Raw genomic sequence first — 24,685 nt, 5'->3', positions numbered from 1 at the left:
TCTGTGACGGTGAGATCTTTGTCTAGAAAAAGTGAAAGTGTTTAATGTTTCACTGCAAGTTATACCGATTCTCTACTAAATGTATTTTTATTAAAATGTCTTGTTTTAGGCATTCATACAGATTCCATTAGATTGATTGAGCAGTTTGAAGCGTCCGAATACGGGCGTACATTATAATCTTGTTCGTTTTCCTTATACTTTTCGGGAAATCATCTCTTAATGTCAGTGATTTCCACAGTTTAATCATTTTGAAACAGAGGGCTTGTTGACGGAGGCTATTGGAGGCAAACAATTTCATCAATAAAGTTTTACCTTACCTTACCTTACCTTATTGTGTGATTCCTTGTCAAGTGGGTCCTAACCACGTTGCCATGGTTAAAGTATGTCGACTCGTAGGCAATAACGTGACCTGAACACGCCTCTGCGCAAAAGAACATATGCTTTAAGCTTTAAATATGTTAATTTAATTCATTTTCATTGAGTAAACTATATTTTCCTGTCCTGTGCTACTAAATGTGGCATTTTTATCAAGCTAAACTCGTCCTGTGTCAATCTGATACAGGAAAAAATACTTTTTGTAAGGTCTTTAACAAAATGTAATCATATCCTGTCTAGTTTAACATGATTGATTTATGTATAGATTTAACCACATTTAGTCTGATTTTGATCCTCCAGCACACTCTTCTTCATTTCATCTTCTATCATTTTGTTCAGATGATGGAGGCTCACGGACGCCCCGGGGTTAGGGGGAGACTATAGCTGGTAAAATTAGACTATAATGGGCCCCCATGGTATCTTCAATGTATGAGAAATCCTGCAGTGTGAGGAGAGGATCAGTGCAGAGAGAGTCTAACGTCTATTGGGGTTTCACACCAAGTGAATTTTGAAGCCTCTCCGCGGCATAACCCTATCCGCTTGGGGGTCAGCGGCAAGTCTTCTCTTCTCCTAAAAGGAAAGTCTCTGAGAGTATATTTTAATTTAATTTGAGAAACATTTCGATTCCCCACAGTAACTACATACCAGACGTTTTAGCATTAAGCTAATCGGGTTAATATATTCTTAATACCCTAAAAAGGAGTGAGGTTGTCGGAAAATGTTGTTTTTTTGGGGTCGGTTGTCTTTTTACGCACATGTTTCAAATGTTAAAGTTTTCCTCTTCAAGATGCAGGAAGTCCCTCAGCGTGACCATGTTTTGAACTTATTACTATATAAAGTTCTCCCCAGTCTGAAAACTGGGCGAACGAGAGGTTACGAGAGCGGATTCCATTACGACGTAATAATAGTTTCAATCCTTCAGAACTTCTTCTTTCTTCAGACACGTCTCTTGGAGGTGGAGACTTCCCTACACCACAGTATTCGCCCTACAGGAGATTAGTGAGAACATGGTTGGCTTAACAACAAATATATAATATATTATATAATCATTCATTTTAATCACTAAGCATTTTTCTCAGGCTTGATATTCCCGTGAAGCATCTCCGAGGAGAGATGAGGACGCTGGATCATAACAGATGTGAATTGTAATAACGGTCCTGTTCCCAGGGTGGAACTGACGAACGACTTTACATGTCTGGAAGCTCCGTTGTTGTCTCAGAGACTACATGCTAGCTCATTAAAGACAAATCTGGCATTAATTCCTTTTCTACGGGAGCGGAACTCCTCGCGAGTGCATTGTGCTGTCGTAACTCCTGATGCACAATGTGGAAAAAGTGTACTTCAGGGTGTGGCGTTGTAACTTCAGGGCAACAAAACACGAATATCACATTATTGAGGCAAGAAACCGAGGCAGCAGCCTTGTTGCAAGTCCTCAAGCGGGAAGTCAGAGGGAAGAAAAAGAGTAAAAAACAAGAGATAATGGCCCGAGAAAAAGTCCAGGTCTTACACACAAGAATGTGTTTTCAGGCGGCAGATCCTCAGAGGAAAGAGGAATATCTCAGGGAATACGAGAGAGAAGTAACAATTGACAAGTAAGTGTTCCTTGTAGGTTGTTTGAGGGGAAATGATCTGGAGCAATAAACAAAGCATGATGGGTAATGGAAATTGTGTGTCCAGTGGAGACGTTTTTTTCAAGGGAATACAAAACTCTGCTTTCCCTTTTTTTCTTTTTTTTTCCATGCCCATCCTTATCTTCATGTACAAATGTACTCCATCCCAACCTTTTAGTTATTGATTTTGAGGGGGTGGGGTGAGAGGAATTAAGATTTTAAAGCTTGTTTTGTCAGTCAAGTAAATCTGATTTTCAGAAAAAAAAAAAAAAGACGAGCCTTCTTAATTGTATAGTAAGTGTTTCCACATGGATTTGAATTATATTGTACACGTATTGTGTTTTTTAACGTATATTTTTTTGCCTAGATCATGGCCAGGGGACTACAGATGAAAACTGGCTAACTTTTTTGCGGGAAATCACGTGTTTTATGAAATTGCACTGTCTCCTTTGAAATAAATACATTGTAATTTGTCCTCTAAACCACATGACACTGCTTCATGAAGCTTCAACAGCACTTGACTACTCTAAACCATTGTATGGATTCTGTCCGCTACGACTCTTGCGACTATCTCTGTTCAGAACTAGTTGAAACTGAAAAGCTTTAATGAATAGTGATACTATTAATAGTGATTTATTGTTTTTGCTGTACTTGATTCACCTCGGTAAAATCATTCAGAGATTTCCAGATGTTTCTTATCACATTTTTGCTGATGACATCCAGCTCTACTGCTCTTTTGATCCAACTGAGCCCCAAAGGCTGAACAGCTTAGTCAATTGTTTGCTAGAAATCAAACAATGGCTGAGTGAAAACACTCAGGGTTGAGTCAGTACTTGGGTGACTTAGGTCAGTCTGTCAAACTGAGCCTGAGAAACCTGGGTGTTGTATTTGATAAAGACATGTCTCTTGTTCGACACTGCAGAAAACTGACCAGAAACTGTTTCCTTCAACTGAGAAAAATCTCTAAACTTAGGAAAATGTTGTCGGAACATGATCTGGAGCTTGTAATCCATTCGTTTGTTTCTTCTCGTCTGGACTATTGTAACAGTTTGTTTTCATGTCTTAACAAGAAGGATGTGTCTCGTCTGCAGTTGATTCAGAACTCTGCAGCGAGAATTCTGACCCGCTCTAGTAGAAGAACTCACATTTCTCCGATCCTTAAAACTCTTCACTGGCTTCCAGTTTCTTTCAGGATCAACTTTAAAATTCTGGTTCTTACTTTCAGATCTATTCATGGTCAGGCTCCTCCTTACATCACTGATATGATCCAGCCTTACACCCCAGCTCGGGCTCTGAGGTCTGTGGATCAGAATCTACTTATGGTTCCACGCACACGGCTCAGGACCAGAGGAGAGAAATCTTTTCAGGCTGTTGCTCCTAAGCTTTGGAACAATCTTCCTCTCTCTTTGCGCTTGATGGATCTACTGACTCCTTTAAGAAACATCTTAAGACGTTTCTATTTGTTCAGGCTTTTAACCTTTATTTAGGAATAAACCAGACCTTTACTTTAATGATCAGTTTTTAAACTCTTGCGTAAGGAGCTCCTTGCCAGAGTTATACGCTGTAGTAGTGCTCAGTTTTTTTGTTCCTGTTTATTTCATTTGAGTTTCATTCATCAAGTTAAAAATATATACTGGATTTAGTTGAAGATACATGCATTTGAATTTAACTTTATTAGTAACTGCAAGCATATATTTTTTAAATGACTTCACAAGACACTTTATAATAATAAAACGCTTTGTCTTGTCTTTTTTTTTTTTTTTTAATTATCTGTTCGAGGACAGCTGTGACTTGGCGTTCCACCGCTGACCCGGAATCGGAGACACCACAAAGCAAGGCCAGAGGACTTGGAAGAAGTACGAGTAATGAGGGGAGCAAAATAAAAGAGGCGAAGACGGCGACGGGGGAAGAAGCTGAGAGGGAAAAACAATGTGTTAGTTAAATGTTAATTAACCAAAGACAAAGAAAGCGGCACACAGGGCAGCGTCGTATGAAAGCCAGGATGAAAGAATTAGGCAGCGTTGCGGGGATAAATGAGGGAGTGCGTTCAAAGACACACGTGAAGGTGTAGAGACGGGGAAGGTGGCGAGGAGGATTATGGATCAACCTATTAACACGGAGGGTTTGTCAGGCTGTAAGCCTCTTAGAAAGACCTTTCCCTGCAAAGAGGCGGTAAGAATGTCAATTTGGGCACTTTCTCTGCTGGTAATTATAGTTTATCTCAGGGCTAACAGCTTATTTGCATTTGGACAGGAAGGGAAATTGTGGCAGGAGGACCGAGTGTGAAACATTTATTGAATATATGTGGAAGACACGCTAAGTTGAGTATATTGATTTTTTTTTGTATTCAGCACCTGCAATTATGAACAAAAGATCCATGAACAAATTGTATATCTTCAAATATAAGGAGAAAATCTTGAATGAGGAAATGTATGTAAAAGTTAAATATCATGGATAGAATTCACCCAAGAACTTTAAAGGGATAGTTCACCCATAGTTCACTCATTTTCTACTCACGCTCATGTCGACCAATGGTTAAGATTTTTTAAGAGTAATCTGTTCTTTTTTAGAGTTATAGGCAAAAGTGTGTGTGTCATTTTAATGTAGCGACTGGCGTCTGTAACCTCCATCTTGTATTGAAGCCTCGAGAAGAAGAATTGTTCAGGAAAAAAAGAAACAAGTTTAAAGTATAGCAAGTGAGATGAACATGAGGTACTCTGGGTAAATATTGCGATTGCTTCCAGAGTAGACAGTAGACTTTATGCGCTCTGGAAAAACTCATTATATTTACCCAGAGTTAGGAGTATTTCTGGTTTAGATCGCTCATTATTCTTCACGTATGTCTTTTTGGAGGAAGATGAATCTGATCTCCAGTCGCTACATTAAAATGTACAAAGTCTAAAAAAGAACAGATTACTGTGAAAATAATTCCAACCCTTAGTCGACATGAGGGTGAGTAGAAAATAAGTGAAGATTGAATTTCGGTTGAACTTTAATTCACTTTAATGTCTTTTCTTAAATTGTACATTTAAAAATGTGAGTTAACAAAAATTAACAAGGTCAAAATTCAGAATCAGAAACTTCTGTTGCCAGTGGTGTAAACATTATTTTCTGTTGGCTGATACCAAAAAACAACAATAGGAAAACAGAACCAACACCAAGGCCGACATTGACTTTAAATGGTTAGTTGGTCTGAAAAAAAAGTCAGAAAAGATTTGTTTCATTCTTTTTCCAGAACAATTACTCATGTTCAGACTTCAATCCAAGAGGGACCTTCTCGCCTATAACTCACAGTTATATAACAGTTTACTTTTACTTACTGAGAATAATCCCAAGCCTTAGTTGACGTAAGGGTGAGTCGAAAATGAGTGAAGTTTGAATTTTAAATCACTTATAGTCTGTTTATGGTTTCCATCTTTTTCAGACACAGTTGTCAAGTTTTTTTTTCTTTTTTTTTAATCTGTCAATTTTAATCAATTCCTTTTCAGCAGATCAAGTTTACCAAATCAATGTTGGGTTTCTCTTTTTCAGAAAAAACGAATTTAGCAAAACTTTCTTTCAATCTAAAATGCAAAGCAAAAGAAAAATTCATACAGATTAATTTTCTCAGAATTTTGTAAAATAAATCCTTCTCTAAGAAACCGGGGCGAGAGCATGAATGAATTCACTCCGGCTCTGCCTTCACAGTCCAAGTGTGTGCGTATAAATGTGTTTTTGTAATCCATCATTGTCTTCTCCGTCAACACTGTGACGTTTACCTGTAGGCACTCACCTCCTCTCATTTGCATTTTGTTTCCTTTTCACAACATCTTCAATCCTTTTCTGCCTCATTCAGATCCGACAGCTAGCGTCAGTGATTACAAGTCCTGCCACAATAGTAACTCGCTGCCAACAAAACATGATGCAACTGAGCCTTTATCGATTACATGACTGTGGCGATTATAACCTTTTTAAAAAGGTTTACTTTTAGAACATCTAAGTTCTGGTCGGTTTAACTTTAAATTTGCCCCATAGGTAAGAATACCTTGAAGTTGGAGCACCATCTTTGAGTCTTAGTCCAAAGGAGACTATTACATTTCTGTGGATAATAATTAATGAATTGGCCTTATTAATTAATTATGAAACAATAGTTTGAATAAATCTCATTAAATTGTTGTCGTGATTAATGTTCTTTACTGAAAAAGTGGTTCTTACTTTCAGATCTATTCATGGTCAGGCTCCTCCTTACATCACTGATCTGATCCAGCCTTACACCCCAGCTCGGTCTCTGAGGTCTGTGGATCAGAATCTACTTATGGTTCCACGCACACGACTCAGGACCAGAGGAGAGAAATCTTTTCAGGCTGTTGCGCCTAAGCTTTGGAACGATCTTCTCTCTCTTTGCGCTTGATGGATCTACTGACTCCTTTAAGAAACATCTTAAGACGTTTCTATTTGTTCAGGCTTTTCCTTGAATTTCTCGAACTCCTGTGTTGTTCTCAGTATTATCTTGATCTTTAAAGTATGTACTTTTTTGAGTATTGTTTTGATTGTTTAAGCGCTTTGTGACCCTGGTCTCGAAAAGCGCTATATAAATAAATATTACTTACTTACTTACTTACTTACTTAAATTGATAAGACAAAAATCTGAAAAATTGTAAAGGCAACTGACGTTCTTTTTATAGGATTTATTGAAAGAAACAAAGAGAAAAGGGAGAAAATGTAATGTAACGATGATGCTTGCTTTGATATCATGGAAGGAACAATATTAATTAATCAGGAAGTACACGGTGCTACAGAGAAAGCCTGGAGCAGCAGCTGAAGTGGAGGTGAGGCTCAATACTCCTGGATTGTCTGGCTGTGTTAGAATAAGCGGAGGCTGCAGCCTGACAGAGATCAGACCAGCTGCCCTTCCCTCCGGTCTCAGAGTCTGTTGGAATTATGTTGAAGTGTGAGCTCGTGCACACTGGATTTGTTTTTTTTTCATAGTTCACGTGTATTTGCATCGCAGCTTAAGAATTATAAGTGTATATGTGTCTGTCTTTAAATGTTTTTCTTAAGAGTAGCATCTTGCCTTCCTAGTGCCTTAGTATTGTATTTGTTGTTTTATTTCTACTTCTTTCTTTCCTGTTTAATCACCCAGTTCAGTAGATGTTTAGACTTTTTGCGGTTGGACATTTTTAGAGATATTGGACTTGTTCTTTATTGTTTATAATTTATTGGATAGTAGACTTTGATTAGATATATATATATATATACACACATCTATGTAAGCTTTGCTCTGCTGATATTCTACCTCAGTCTAATCTACAGTTACAGCAGTACACCAGATGGTGATTGTACATTTAAAAAAAACAAAATCACATCCAGAGGTAAAACTATAATAGATGATTAAGGTCACAGGTTTTACTCCAAAATCTGTCTGGACTCTCATCCGGGAGAGACTTGCAGTTGAACCCGTTGTTCCTTTGTGTCGAGAGGTTTCAGTTGTGGTGAACATCTGATCAGGACGTCTCCCTGGTGAGGTGTTCAGGGCCTGTCCCACCGATAGGAGACCACGAGCTAGACCTAGGACGCGCTTGTCTGGGAATGCCTCGGGGGGGGACCTGGAAGAGCAGGACGATGTAGCTGGTCTGAATCAGCTGCCCCTGCGACCCAAATTTTCAGGGTTCTCAACCCTCCTCCTTTTTCAAGACTAAAGTCTTTCAATTTTTCCCATCTTCATCACCATCCTCTTAATGTCCCATTAATCTACATCCCTGAATATCTTCAGTTGTCACCAGCTACATCTATTTCTGACATTCTTCATCCAACTTTCTCTCGACCATATGCATAAAACTAACTTTTTTCTCCAGACTTATCCACACAAGCCTCTGATTGAATCAGTTTTGTCCTTTAGAAGTCAATCTCAACCAAGTTTAACGCTTCAAACTCTCTTGTCAAAAGCTACCATCTCTCAACAAATCTCAAGTCTTACTTATGACCTATAAGGAACCGGTCCATGCAGAACTTATTACTACAATAGAAAATATATTTACATATTAAACATGTTCATGCAATTCTATTGTGTTCCCGCCTAAAAGGCGTTTTATCAAAGTCTGTAAACTTGAAGTAAAACTCTGTAAGGGAACACTCTGTTGCCTAGAAACCAGCCCCGGGCTCCCGTTGATTCAGTATTAGGCAGAGAACATTAACATTGAATTTAATTTACACCTTGTTTTTTTTAGTCTCATTTTATTTTTGACCTTTTTTTATATGAAGGTACACGGCTGGAGTTTTCACTTCATTCACTCCCACCATCGTGTCCCTTCCCTCTGCCTTTCTATCTCACCTAATTATTTCACAAGGTTGGAATTTATGTATGAAAAGAAAATGCCTTAAAATGAAAGTTAATCAAAATTAAGTATGATTATCTTTATTTTAAGTTAGTACAATGGCAGTAGCTCCATATTGGTGACAGTCATTAAATGTCTCCCTGATATCTGAATTAAAACCATAGACTTAATTTAGATGAGATTAGATCTGACACCAGTTGTCAAGCATCATTTGTCTCCGTTTCAACCTTATGCCATGAGTTAATCACTTCCAACCGTCCCTGTTTGTCAGGTGGGAAAACACACACATCAGTGCAGATGCTCAGCTGTGACGGATAAACACGAAAGGCTTTGGTTACCTGGAGAAATTAAATCCTATATATCAACAGGTAGACAATATATCAAATATGTGTACTATAGGAAAGCCTAGAGTATATTCGACTTTGTACAAGAGCCTTATTAAAATGGTTAAAATGTTTGTACGCATGACAGGGCTCCATAGGCACAGATTTTTTATTTATTTAAGATCTTCCTTAAGAAGTAGAATTACTTCCACCTCTACTCTGAACATTAAGATGTTGTTGGAAATAGAAATGGTCTGATGAAGCTTCATGAAGCATTGTCATGATGTTCAAAGGTCAGTAGGTGGCGCCATCAGTTTGAAAAATGATGTTTCATTAGAACAGTTGTTCAAAACACAGGAAAATAGTGCAGGGACCGCCATCTAGTGGACTATGAAAATAATTCATGAAGCTTCATCACTAGCTGGAAAGATTCCTGAGAAGTAATAACATCTTAATGTAATATCATGGGTGTGAAACCAGCAGTCGACGTAAGCCGAACAAAAAGTACTTTATTTTCCGGACTTTAAGTCGCAGTTTTTTTCATGGTTTGGCCACGACTTCCGTGTGAAATTATTAACACATTATTACTGTACTGAATTAGCGGAGTTGTTTAAAAGTGACACCGATGATGAAGATTTCATTGGATTTGAGTTATTTGGAGTTACACGGATGGTTTGGTAAACTTCTTAGTTATTTATGCTATAGTTCTCTGAATAACTCTTAATATGTTATGTCAACATACCAGGTTCTCAGTTCATGTAACGTAAGGTACAATTATTCAGCCTGTTGTTGCCTCTATTCTATTTTTATTTTAAATTGCCTTTCAAGATGACATGTCTGTTCTTGGTGTTGGATTTTATCAAATAAATTTCCCCCAAAAATGCGACTTATACTCCAGTGCGACTTATATATGTTTTTTCCTTCTTTATCATGCATTTTATGGCTGGAGCGACTTGTTCTCCGGAGCGACTTATAGTCCGGGAAATTCGGTACCGTCTTAAACAGGAAGTATTTTAATTGTAATAGTTTTTTAATATCTTGAAGACTACATTTATCGTGACCATCTTATGAAAACTCTTATGGGAAGTTGACATCTATGTTCCTTATATTATCTTAAACTTCATTGCTTTCATTAATAAGGTCACCTATAATCTACTCACTATTAAAGTACACTTGACGTAACTCTGACCATTGTTCAGTTGAATCTAGTGATTTCTTTCACTCCTCAGATTTCAACACAGTATTGACAAACTGACAATGGTTGTTGTGATGTTTTGTTTTCACTGTGTTGTTGTTGGTGTGTGTGTGTGTGTGTGTGTGTGTGTGTGTGTGTGTGTGGAGTCTCGTTAGATCAACAATAATGTGTTTAATTATAATTGACGCGATACTAACTAAACCAACATTCGAATCACTACAAACAAAGCAATCACCTTCATATTATGACGTGCGTGAGGTTGAGATCGTTTTGACACGACAGGTTCTTTCTAACGATCTACAATTATCTCCTTTTTCCCCTAATAAGTTTGATAGAAAATCTTGATTGAAATTATTTATATCACTAGGATTTAAAGTTAAAAAAATAACGTTTTATAAGTTTTTACTGAAGGTTTGAATAAATGTGTGAAGATAACATCGTTATCATTTAATTCATTTACAGTAAAAATAATATACAAGAAGAATATATATTCATTTATATGAATTAAACGTTGTTTGTTGAACAAGTGTGTTCCTGTGTGTGTGTGTTTGTTTAATTGTCATTATAAGAGGAATGATGATGGTTTGATATTAAGCCTCACGAGTCGCATGTTGTTGGATGATTAAACATAATGCTATTTACCTCTTCTTATAATTGACGTCATTCCTCACTGCACGTCATTAAATACTTAAATGTTATTATCAAGATATCGGTTCAGTAGTTTGTCATATCTAGAGTTGTGTTTTTGTAAATGAATAAACATGCACAAAACGATCGTTGATCACTTTAAAAATAACCTTTACGTACATTTTTTAGTTTTTTTAATAAAGTTATATTACTGACCGCGATGTTATGGGCATTAAATAAAGTAGTTGTTCATTATATTCTTTGTCAGAAGCCAGCTTGAGTTTCATCCCCTAATTAAAAAGATCTTTCATTGAGGTTTAGCACGTGGTTAACATTTTTTTCTTCATCCCTCTTATTCTGGCATAGAACGGCAACAAATCGACAGTGGAGCGACAGCAAGGTCGATGGTTTATGAGCCGATAACAAGAAAAATTAAAGTGAATGATTGGAATCCATGATGACATTAATGGCGGCAAAAGAATGATTTGTTGATTAATAAATATAAATAAATCTGCAGGCAGCTCCTCCGACAACGTTGAAGACTATTTATTAGAAAAGTTTCAGCTGACTCGACAAGTCAAAGTTATACCATAATTAATATTCTATTTCGTCTGCCTTCTTCCGGTCTCCTCTGACCTGATTGTGAGAATATTCTAGTCGTTTTCCCTTCCACTTATCTCGTCTTGTCGTGAAAAGGAAGTCGACCGTTTACACAGCCACTGTTAAAACACTCATTTAGTAGAATAGACATGTAATCTTTTGGTGATGTAGTTTGCAGGTGTACACAAGACAGAAGTTACTGCAACTTAAACTGATCCAAAAATACCCAGAATTTTTTTTTCCCTCTAAGCTTTTTTCTCCCCAACAAGAAAGTCATAATCAGTTACACGACCGGAATCTATTAAAACAGTTAAGTGAGCTTTATTAATTTAACATTTCGCAACCTCGTGTACTAAGAGGTAGTACGCACAAAAAACGTGTGGACATACTTTTCCACGTCAAAATCCATATGGATCAGTAAGGGAAAGAGTGTTCAAAAGTTCGGACTTCCCGACACACACACACACACACACCCCCACACACACACACACACACACACACACACACACACACACACACACACACACACATACACACACACACACACACACACACACACACACACACATACACACACACACACTTTACTTTAATTATTTTATTTTATAAATGTAATAAGAATTTTCACATGTGTTATGAAGCTCAGACCATCTTAACATCCTCATCAATACTCTGTGCTTTTCTTGTTAAACTCCATGTTAAGATGTTTTAAATAAGCCTCTGATCTTCTCTGTTAATAAAGTATTTGAGTTAATAACCCTGTATGTAAACTATAAACATTTACAGCGGAGCTCGTCTGCACTCATTTAAATTTAAGTATGTGATTCATGTCAGAAAGGTTTAAATGAACAAATATAAACTGTTAATCCAGTTTAAATTCATGTTTTCATTTGTTTTTTTCTTATCAGGAGAGGAAAATCAAGGACTCTTGTTAATTTAAATATGATTTAAATATGTAAATGAGGGCGTGGAAAGGGACGAACCAGTCTGCAATTAATATCAAGTTGTTTGGGATGAACAAGGGAAAAGTGCATGTATATGTGTGGACCTGCAGATTCATACATCTGAATATTTGTGGCATCATTTTCTGGATTCGAGTGTACGACCATATTTAGTAGATGATCCACGAACCTCTTTGTACATGAGGGACCTGGTGTTTCAATATTGGGAACATTTGTGATCTTTCCAAAAACATATTACACAATATTTTAAAAATATGACAACTAGGTTCAACTCGTCCGTCAATCTTTGTAAAGTTTTTATTTTTCTCGGACCAATCCTGGGTTGTCACTAGACGTCCTCTGTGGCGTGGTTGAGCGATTTGACGACGTCAACGTTGCAGAACCAGTGGCACAGTTTTAGGGGTTTTGTGTTTCGGAAGGGGCAGGAGTATGTCATGGACAGAACTTCCCGGGAATTCCCCCCTAATGAAAACAGTTGTTGCATATATATTTAATTATTTTATTGGTTATCAGCCTTTTTTTAATATATATATATGTTGCATTTTGTTCACTGAACTAACTTCACAGACCAACAACCATTAACACACAGTGTAATTGCTTCAAGAAACATAAAAGTGGACGCTCACGATGTTCCCAGACTAAACACTGAATCATTGATTCCTTAAGCAAATGTGCGAAGACAAACACGGCGGCACTAATTGCCCTCAAGTTTTACAAATCTCCCCGAGAGCAGGTGCTACATGTTTAAAGAGGCACCTTGCGTTATCATCAGGCTCTTTGTGCAACCAAGAGAGGGACAACATGCGTATGAAAGCCGTCAAGCATACATGACGTGCACACTTCATTAGCCCCACACAAGTGTGCAATTTTCACAGAGGTGATCGAATATAAATGTTCTAATCAGCCTCCATTTTTGGTGCATATTTGGAGCTGGAGTAGCTAATTGTTGCAGCATGCGAGTCCATGATTGGCAGCATGAAACGTGACTCATTTGTTAATGAATCCCTTGTGAATGAAAGCAGGTGCAGCAGAGAACTTGAATTTTAAGGCGCTGCTCTTCATGATCACAGAATAAATGAAGGGAATCTAAGAGGACGGATCGACACGGAAGGACAATCATCCCCGTAACAAATATACAGGCACATATTATTGGAGTAAAGTAATGGTTGTATCCTGGAAACTCTTACCAGAGACATCCTGGTCTGCATTTAGGTCGTCCGGTTTCATCCTTCGTTTCTCTTGCTCCATTCGTCACATTCTCATAAGGTAAGGTAAGGTAGAACTTTACTGATCCCTCAGGAGGTCTCCTTCGGGGAAATTGTTTTTTTCCAATAGCCAATACATACAGCATTTTTTTTTATAAAAAATAAAAAATAAATCAAAATAAAATATGAACAAGAGAATTAAAGAGAAAGAACACGATTACACAATCTAAGTCTAAAGATAAATAACATAGATCAAAGAAAAATAACAAAGACAAAGGATACAAAGACTAACATAGAACAGAACATCCAGATACTTCACTCCACTCCTGCCCCCGAACTCAGAATTGTACAATTTAATAGCCCGAGGAATGAATGAGTCATATTCATACACAATACTTTTATTTCTTTCCTGTTTACTCAGTGGACGCTTTGGTTTTTTGACATTTGGACACATTTGGTCTTTATTAAATTGTTAAAGTTACATCTGTATCATTTGTCTACTGGTTATTCTCGCCTGCACTTTACTTTCCACTAAGATAGAGAGTGTCAATATGAAGATTTGAAGAAGACTTGATCATCTTTCTTTATCAAATTAGGCACTAGGATGCCTTAACTACGCCGGCTACATAGTATAGTATATTTTTTGCAAGAAATGTGTTTCCTTCGATATCTGTTGTACTATCTTATCCTAAATATTGGGACATTTACTTTATAAGTAAGTAAGTAAGTAATATTTATTTATATAGTGCTTTTCGAGACCAGGGTCACAAAGCGCTTAAACAATCAAAACAATACTCAAAAAAGTATATACTTTAAAGGTCAAGATAATACTGAGAACAACACAGGAGTTCGAGAAATTCAAGGAAAAGCCTGAACAAATAGAAACGTCTTAAGATGTTTCTTAAAGGAGTCAGTAGATCCATCAAGAGCAAAGAGAGAGAAGATCGTTCCAAAGCTTAGGAGCAACAGCCTGAAAAGATTTCTCTCCTCTGGTCCTGAGCCGTGTGCGTGGAACCATAAGTAGATTCTGATCCACAGACCTCAGAGCCCGAGCTGGGGTGTAAGGCTGGATCAGATCAGTGATGTAAGGAGGAGCCTGACCATGAATAGATCTGAAAGTAAGAACCAGAATTGTAAAGTTGATCCTGAAAGAAACTGGAAGCCAGTGAAGAGTTTTAAGTCTTTGCGTCACGTAAAAATGTCTTGGATGTGAGTTTGAAAAACATGCTGTGTAAGGTGTGGATGTAGCATGATCTGGTCTGGAACCACCATCAACTTGTAGTTGCCGCCATCTTTGGGATGCATTCTTCCCGTTAATCAAGACATGGGTCAAAGGGCAGAGTTCAACCAGGCGGAAATGGGATGAAACCTCCCATTTATTCAAGGTGACGTTGGCTAATACACCTTTTTTTGTCAACGGATTTTATTGATAATTCAACAGTTTGATTATAACACAGTCATATCAATTGTCGATATTTTTCTTTTTCCTTTGAATAAAAACTAAAATTCCCTCCCTTAACCATTTCGTCTCATCATTTTCTACACAAATAAACACTTAATGTTGAAACACTTCTGTCAGTGTGAGTAAACAAACATCAATTAGTTACACATCTTTCAAGGATAACTTTTCAAGAACCAGTCATGATTGAAAATCAAGAGTTATTATGACGAGAACTAGCATCTTCTGTTCCCAACCAAAATCTTGACTTTTGAAAAGTTTAATAAATGACTTCCAGTCCACATAAAATTGATCCCCTAAAAGCAAATTTGATCTTTTCAAGTTTAAGTACTACTACTATTGATGATTTCCACATCAATAATATCCTCCTCCTGGCAATTAAAGATGCGAAAGCGACAACATTTCTGTGTACTTCAGTCAAACCAGGAAAACCTGATGGTGTTCCGAATATACAGTAGCTGTGTGTGGTGATGGTTGAATCTTTGCAACAATTACTTTGAAAAGGCTTTAAAAAAACATTTGCCAATAGGTATTTAATTTGGAACATGACCAGAACATGTGTGTTAGTTTAGACAGAGTTAAAGAGCACCTGTCAAAATGTTCACTAACACTGTTAGGATATAGTGTTAACTTTTGCTTACTATGGTGAAGCCTGTGTAGTGCTTTAAATTGAATCACACTTGGACCAGAATGTACCATTCTGACGGCTTTATCCCAGAATGCATCAGATAAACTAATTTGAAGTTCACCCTCCCACTTCAACTTCACTCGGGATAAAAGAGATTCATTAGGAGGAGACAAGATTATAGAAAAATGAGATGTGGCCCTTTATGAGGGATGGAGCGCTGAGTGTTAGTTGGAGCTGGGATTCGAGGAAATGAGCTGGTATGTGATCGAACATAGTAGTGAAAAATATCTGAAGAAGTCTGTGTTATTAAGTAAGTAAGTAAGTAAGTAATATTTATTTATATAGCGCTTTTCGAGACCAGGGTCACAAAGCGCTTAGACAATCAAAACAATACTCAAGGTTGTGTGATTCCTGGAGTTCTTCGAAACAAGCACATGTGTTGTTTGTGTACAGGTTCTTCAGGCGACCCAGACCTCTTGTTTTTAGCGTGAAGTGAATCGTGGATCAGTATATGCCGGTTTAAAGTGGTGATTTCCACAAAGAGGTGTTTTTTGGGGGACAGTGAGCCAACCAAAATGTTTCCTTATTTGTGTCCATATTTTTAATGTGTGGTTTACAACAGGATTGTGTGTATAAGAAGATCTTTTTAATGGTAGTGGACTGCATGCCAGAACTTTAAGTGAAGCCATTATTACGTCATAATGGACTCTCGTAACCTCTTGTTCACCCAGATTTCAGACGTGGGAGAACTTTATAAAGTAATACGTTCAAACTTTGTTGTTACTTCTTGGAGAGGATGACTTCAACATTTGAAACATGTGAGTGAGTCAGGAGGGTTTTTACATTAGTTGCCCTGGTCAGGAAAAGCGCTATATAAATAAAAATTACTTACTTACTTTAAAGAAGAAGGAACTCCGCATTCAATAAAATTAGGTCATCAAAATGTTAACATCAATGCCTTAAATGTAATTTGTTAATAGCTCCAGCATATAAGACCCAATAATAAGTAAGTAAGTAAGTAAGTAAGTAATATTTATTTATATAGCGCTTTTCGAGACCAGGGTCACAAAGCGCTTAAACAATCAAAACAATACTCAAAAAAGTACATACTTTAAAGATCAAGATAATACTGAGAACAACACTGGAGTTCGAGAAATTCAAGGAAAAGCCTGAACAAATAGAAACGTCTTAAGATGTTTCTTAAAGGAGTCAGTAGATCCATCAAGCGTAAAGAGAGAGAAGATTGTTATAAAGCTTAGGAGCAACAGCCTGAAAAGATTTCTCTCCTCTGGTCCTGAGCCGTGTGCGTGGAACCATAAGTAGATTCTGATCCACAGACCTCAGAGCCCGAGCTGGGGTGTAAGTCTGGATCAGATCAGTGATGTAAGGAGGAGCCTGACCATGAATAGATCTGAAAGTAAGAACCAGAATTTTAAAGTTGATCCTGAAAGAAACTGGAAGCCAGTAAAGAGTTTTAAGGATCGGAGAAATGTGAGTTCTCCTACTTGAGCAGGTCAGAATTCTCGCTGCAGAGTTCTGAATCAACTGCAGACGAGACAAGATCCTTCTTGTTAAGACATGAAAACAAACTGTTACAATAGTCCAGACGAGAAGAAACAAACGCATGGATTACAAGCTCCAGATCATGTTCCGACAACATTTTCCTAAGTTTAGAGATTTTTCTCAGTTGAATAATGACTATTTAGTAATATTTGTGACCAACAAAGTGTGATTTGACATAAATGAACAGCAACCATCAGATGTGGTTTGGCCATATTCGTCCTTTGATAACATTGGAATGCTATTTATATTTATATTCCCCTCTAGCGCCCCATCACCAGCTCTCCTGTAACTCCTGCAGTCCCTTGTTGTTCAGCCCAGCAACACAGTGTGAAACCTGGGGTCATGCTGCTTGAAAGTCTGACCACGTTGAGTCATGGCAGGCCTACACCTGTGTAACATTGTGTGACGGCTATTTCACACTTAAGCATTCATTCAGCAACACCCCAGCTGCCCCTTCACGTTTGCTTAGGTTCTTAGATGTTCCACCTATCCAGCCACAGACCCTTGTTTTCTATCCTGCAGTTGTGAATGCACGTTTTCGGTATAAGTTAGATTTAATTGTAAAGCGTCTTGTGTTTGAAGATCTACTGACTCCTTCAAGAAACATCTGTGTTTGATGATCTACTGACTCCTTCAAGAAACATCTGTGTTTGATGATCTACTGACTCCTTCAAGAAACATCTGTGTTTGATGATCTACTGACTCCTTCAAGAACCATCTCTGTGTTTAATGATCTACTGACTCCTTCAAGAAACATCTGTGTTTGATGATCTACTGACTCCTTCAAGAAACATCTGTGTTTGATGATCTACTGACTCCTTCAAGAAACATCTGTGTTTGATGATCTACTGACTCCTTCAAGAAACATCTGTGTGTTTGATGATCTACTGACTCCTTCAAGAAACATCTGTGTTTGATGATCTACTGACTCCTTCAAGAAACATCAGTGTTTGATGATCTACTGACTCCTTCAAGAAACATCTGTGTTTGATGATCTACTGACTCCTTCAAGAAACATCTGTGTTTGATGATCTACTGACTCCTTCAAGAAACATCTGTGTTTGATGATCTACTGACTCCTTCAAGAAACATCTGTGTTTGATGATCTACTGACTCCTTCAAGAAACATCTGTGTTTGATGATCTACTGACTCCTTCAAGAAACATCTGTGTGTTTGATGATCTACTGACTCCTTCAAGAAACATCTGTGTTTGATGATCTACTGACTCCTTCAAGAAACATGTGTGTTTGATGATCTACTGACTCCTTCAAGAAACATCTGTGTTTGATGATCTACTGACTCCTTCAAGAAACATCTGTGTTTGATGATCTACTGTCTCCTTCAAGAAACATCTGTGTTTGATGATCTACTGACTCCTTCAAGAAACATCTCTAGACCTTTTTATTTGTGCTTTTCCCTGATTTGTGCGACTCCTGTGTTTGTCTTATGTGTCTTGTCCTTTTATAGTATATATTTTAACTGTGTATTGTTTTATTTTTGTGTGCATCATTGGCCTCCGACCAGGCTCTCGTGATATCTTCAGACCTCCTATTCCAACCGTCTTCCGACCAAACTCGAGTTCAGTTTTTCAAAACCTCCCATTTGAAGGACATGGACATGCCAGGTGTTTAATCAACTACATTACAAAGTTCTCACGCTCGACTGCAGCCCTGTTCCGAGTCCAGCCACCACATCCTCCTTCTATAAGCTCGCATTAACCCCTTCGCTCTGCCCCCTACAGTCAAGTTCTGTGTTGTTCACCGTCAGATTCATTAAGAGGAAGGCGTGGAAAGGGACGGAGGCTACCCAGCCATTTGACCCATTTTGCCCCCTCCGTCACTGGGCAACCACCGCCGAGCCCTCTGGGATGATCTGAAAGTATGACTGGGTCCTGGTGGTGCGAGCCCATCTCGACAGTAATTGGCTAGCTCACGGCTACACGTCGGGGAGCTCTCCTGACAGCTGGTGTATGCTGCAAACCAATTAGAAGAAACTAAAAACAACTGGTTGCAAGAGGCAGCGAATGAATCAATGAGTGTGAAGAAAAAAATAAGCATTTGTCTAATCAATAGAGGTCTGGAAGCAGCAAATGTTTGCTTTTTATTCTCTAATATGTTTAAGTCCACATATATATACAATATTAGACATGCAGTGGAGGGGAGCAGCGTGGCAGGCGGGGGCGCATAAAGGCTCATTTAATTTGTGGACGATCTTTCTTGGCTCATTTTTTACAAGTACATTTTGAATCCCTTTGCTTAAAAGGCTGGTTGAAACAAAATTCAAATTTTCTACTCCATGTCGACTAAGGTTTGGGATTATTTTCAAAGTAATCTGTTCCTTTTTAGAGTTATATACAAAAATATTTGTTCATTTTAATGTAGCGACTGGAGCTCAGAGGTCTTTGGCTTTATCATTGTCCAAAAATAAACTTTTATATACTATCTCAAGTACTTTCTGTCTGTATCGCTCGTTATTCTTCTAACTTCTGCGACAAACAAGATTAAAATATTCACTTATTTAAGTTATTCCGGAATAATTCTTCTCATTGAGGCTTCAATACAATAGTAATGTTACAGACGAGCAGTATGGAGGTATTTGGATGTTTTGTGTCTTTTTGGACAAAGATGAAGACAACTGAGCTCTAGTCGCTACATTAAAATGAACAAACATTTTTGTCTACAAATCTAAAAAAGAACAGATTACTCTGAAAATCATCCCAACTCTTAGTCGACAAGAGGGTGAGTAGAAAACAAGTTTATTTTGAATATTAAAAATGTTTCATTTCAACAGGAACAAAGAAAAATAGTGCAGAGAGCGCCATCTAGTGGACTCTGAAAAAAAAACACTGCTTCATGAAGCTTCATCAGTGCATCCCTATATATTACACGTCCAGACATCTATAAATCTTTTATTTCCGATTCATCCTGGTCAAACACTTCTAAATCACTGCAGCAGAGTACTAGTACTTGTTAGCTCATGCACAGAGGAGGGATATTGAGTATATTGGTAGAAGGATGCTGGTATTGGAACTGCCCGGCAGGAGGTCTAGAGGAAGACCAGAGAGAAGGTTTGTGGATGTAGTGAAAGAGGACATGAAGTTGGTTAGTGTGAGAGAGGGGGATACTGGGTTAGAAGGAGGAGGTTGATTCACTGCGGCGACCCCTGAAGGGAGCATCCGAAGGGAAATGAAGAAAAGTAGTAAAGTTTTGGGGAAAGAAACACAAACCACACATAACGTGAAAAAAATTGCATGAACTTTTTTAACACACAATTAAATCCTAATCCACTTTAAATCCTAATGTGTGTCCACTATATTAAAGTCAATTTATCCTGTGCCAAATGTTTGCAATGTTCATTAAGTCTTTATATTCACATTATTGTGTACTGTGCTAAATGACAAAATCAGTCTGCTCACAGACCGGGCGAGTTCCATGGTTCATTTCTCATGAAGGGCTGAATTTATTTTCCAATTTTATTTCACTAATGAACAACCCTGGTCTTCGAACGCTCAATTTATGATGCTTGTACCAGTGCATTAGCGCTCTCACATTTACTGCCGGGATGGACAAATAAACAACGTGGGTCGTTCAGGGGCATTAAACACAACTTCATTGACCTTATATTCATCTCACTTCTGATGTACCTTAAGAGATGGTCCGGAACGGTGGTTTGGATTATGAAGATTTCGCACTTTGTAACATTAAAATCTTAAAAATTTGTGATTTATTTCCCATTTTAACTCAAGTTTACCTTTATTTTTATGTCCGTATTTGACATGATTTGAGGGAAGCCCTTCAAGTTGTGTGTTGTGCTGACAACCAGGAAAGGTTGGATGGAGCCGTTTTAAGGGGGTTAAAATGTCAGCAATATTATCAATGATAAAATTGCATGAGCGGTAAAAAAAAACCCGCATTTTAAAGGCATGAAAAATACATCTCACGGTAACACAGAAGCAGAAGCATCCCTGTATTCTCTGCAACAAGACGGTTGTGTTTGATTTTTTTTTTTTTCATTTTGAATTTAAAAAATATACATGTATTACAAACTAATAATGAATAAAACGGTCATTTTCGTTTTTTTTTATTTCTGCTATCCGACTACTTTCTTGGAACTCCTGTTGTGTTATCAGTTTTATCTTGCCCTGTAAAGTATATACTTTATTGAATATTGTTTTGATTGTTTAAGTGCCTTGTGACCCTGGATTGGAAAAGTGCTATACAAATAAAAATGACTTACTTAATTTCTTACTAATATCAAAATCAATAATCAATAATTAAATCGCTGTAGACCCTAAAAAGAAACCACAATGGTCTCAAACAAAACAGCAATATTAGAACACATCGGTTCCTACACTACCCTTCTATAACTTCAGGTGCATGTCCTAGCTTTACCTTTATCATAGTGATGTTTTCGGCTTCATAACTCTTCATACCCGTGTGCTCCAGCGAGAAGCCATTCGTTTCCTCGTACCAGGTTTGATTGTACTAAGCCAATATAAACATTTGTGTGACAAACGGAGCGAAAACCCTTGGTGCAGTGTGACATCAAGCTTTGTTATGGTTCTTTTCTTCCCCCCTTTTCCCGCTCCTTTATGCCGGAGAGCACAAACCCTCTCCTAAATTGCATTTTACAGCCCCGTTATGAATGATGACAAGACGCAAAGAAGGCTCGGCTCTCTGAAAAGACTTTCCATAACTGCATTACACTCGGCTCTCAGCTAAAATGAGGTTAGTTAGAGAAATAAAGTGACATGTGTTGGTGAAGAAAACCACACTGGCATGCAGCTGAGGGAGACATTGGCAAGTGGGTTCGACTGTACAAGCTGCTAACTCTGAAGGAACATCCACTATTCTCTGGAGGCGACGCCTCTTTCCCTCTGAAGCAGCTTCTACTTTCAGTGAAAAGTCACACAAAGTTTCACACTGACTTTACCGCTCACAAAAAACAAAAGATCAAAGTTATAGGCCCTCATTTTGCGTCCATCTTGCCCAGTAAAAACATGACAAGGCAATTGAGCAGTAGAAATTAAAACACCTTTATATCTTGTTTTATCTCAGGGTCAAGGTGACTTGCCTGGCTTCCAGAAATACAAATGCAGTGGTGGAGGATTTTCATAACTCAAGGGATACCACCAACACATTTATTTTAGGGCCTTCAGGTCTCCTTGACCCTGAGACAACATAAGGGATACCATAAACACATTTGTTTAGGGCCTTTGGGTCACCTTGACCCTGAGACAACACAAGGATACCACAAACACATTTGATTTAAGGGCCTTTGGGTCACCTTGACCCTGAGACAACACGAGGGATACCACAAACGCATTTGTTTTTGGGCCTTTGGGTAACTTTGATCTAGAGATAAAACACCGTTTATGCTTATTTTATTTGGTTTGCCCATTTGGTAAATCTATTCAACCTAAAAAACGAATTAAGGTAGAACGTCAATCAGGACAGGAGACATTTATTGGTGAATGTCATTTTCTTTGCCCTGTCAAAGGGGAAACCATAACATTGTTTTCCCCCCAGAGAATATTACTTATACGTGTAGTAAGATTTGGTTTTAATACACAAAAGTGTACATGTGGTTGTATCATCAGAAGGCGGCAGCCGAGACACATTTAAATTTTTGTGCTCACAACCAGTTCTATTTGAAGCAAGTCTTTCCACTGACTGTCAGTGTTTCACTGAAAAATACCGAAGAACCAAAATCCATAACCTCTTCTGCAAGTCATCTTTTTTACAGAAACAGTAAACACACTTCCATTGAAGGTAGAAATGCTACACTGTGTTAACGTGTTTAATGCTATTCAAGGAGAGTTTTTCTGCAACACAAGCGTCGCTACAAATTTGCTGATATTCTACTTTTGCAACCATGTCAGTGCAGGGCGGAGAAGATCAGGTCAGATCAGGTAGGTTTTTCAAAGTTAAAAAGAGCAAACTATAGTTTGTATTTCAGCTGAAACAAACAATATATTCACATCCACCAACACGATCACTTCTATTACGTGACATTGGATTATCGTTACACAGGAGATGAAGGAAAAGGGAAAAAGACACCCATGCGAAATGATGGAAGGACCTGTCAAATATCCATGTCCTCGCAAAGGAACACTACGAACACTCAGAAGAAACTCACATAATGAGATTTTGCAAAGGACGGTTCAGCCAATCTTCAGAAAGGACAGACGACAATGTTGAAACCTTGTTGAACCTTCATTAAAAACCATCATTGTTCTGTGAGTCATTGTGCATCTATTTTTTTAAGAGACATCTAGATTCATCCGAGGACAAAGGACGTAGTTATTGATCAAACGATCACATCATATTCATCAATTAGGGAAATCCGACGCCGATAGGGAAGGGAGGCAAAAAAAGGAGATCTGCCACAGACTAGGGCATTAATGAGAGCGAATATAGGAGGTATGTTACAAAATTAAATACAATAATAAGAAGGAGTAAATAGCTCGAACTAATGGAGTCCATAGTGACTGGTCGAGAGCCATCCGTCATCCCTGTAGCCACTATCTCCTGGGACCTTAGCTAGTTATAGACCCGTGTGAAAATATACATCCTATACATCCAACCTATCGTGTGTTTGCCGATTGACAACATATAAAAATGAGCAGCTACCCTTGATCTTACATACAATTATTTCATCCTTGTTAGAAACTTCTAAAAGCATCTTAAATCCGGTTAATGCTTTCAAGACTATCCACTCCAAATATTGAACTTTGTTTTGTGATCCCGTGTAGAGCGTGTTCTTCTACCGCTCTCTAGACGATGCACCCGACGATACAGGGCTTCGAGAATTCGATTTTCAAAAGTGCAAAGCCGATGCAGAAATAGATGAAGGCGCAGTTCATCGGATGTCCACTTGAGGCTGACCTCAGAAACACACCCATCCAGTGGTGACTCTTTTTCCCCAAACATTTTCCTTTTGATTATTCTTTTTTCGTAGTTTGCGAACCAAGGCGTGCGGTTGAACTGACTGACAAGAGAATGCGATATTAGCCACCGTAGCTTCCACTAAATCGGTGCAGTTTCAAACGTCGCTCAATCATAATTTAGACGGACTGGTGATTTCCTTTACCTTAATTCCTCAATGCTCATTTGCTGATGTAAGCGTAACCAAAGATGTTCCAATGAACTCAAACTTCTCTCTTTTTTGGTGTAAAGGGCCTAAATTGTGATATTTTTCTGTCACATGCAACTCATTTTGTTCAAGATTTAATCCTACCCTTATTTGGGAGGACCGTGAACTGAATGTTGTGTATTTTGCCTGATGAGCTCTTCTGTGAACTCGACAAAGGACTCTTCCTTTAATTCAAAAAAAGTTTCATGAAAGGGTCGATGAAGATTGGAGAAATCTTACACTTAAATGCAGACATGCATAAAATCTGTCAGGATCTTGAACGCATGACTACGTCTGAGAATGAATAGAAAGAAATGCTGTACCGATCAAGACCTGATTCTTTAGGGTTGAAAATTAAATGTCCGCACTCTTCAGTTATTTCATTTGTAATGTACGAGTCACTATTTCTGTTGTATTTTATTGATCTGATATTATTTAATTGTCTTCTCCACAATACCACCTAAAATGTCAATGCTTTTTACAATGGTAATGCCAATAGATGTTTTCTGAAGCTGATATACCAATGAAATGATGCATAAAATGAATGAAAAAACTGATAAAATAGTTACCTGGTGGGTGACTTGTTTACAAGCACTTTCATGACTCTGTGCCGACTGAGCCGACACTCCGTGGGCGGGATTACGTCATTGCGTCATAACGATTTACGACACACGTCACATGATGGCGGA

Source organism: Callionymus lyra, chromosome 1 (genome assembly GCF_982586985.1).
Source record: "Callionymus lyra chromosome 1, fCalLyr1.hap1.1, whole genome shotgun sequence".
Classification (NCBI taxonomy): Eukaryota; Metazoa; Chordata; class Actinopteri; order Syngnathiformes; family Callionymidae; genus Callionymus; species Callionymus lyra.
The sequence above is the reverse complement of the archived record's forward strand: the minus strand, read 5'-3'. Positions refer to the sequence as shown.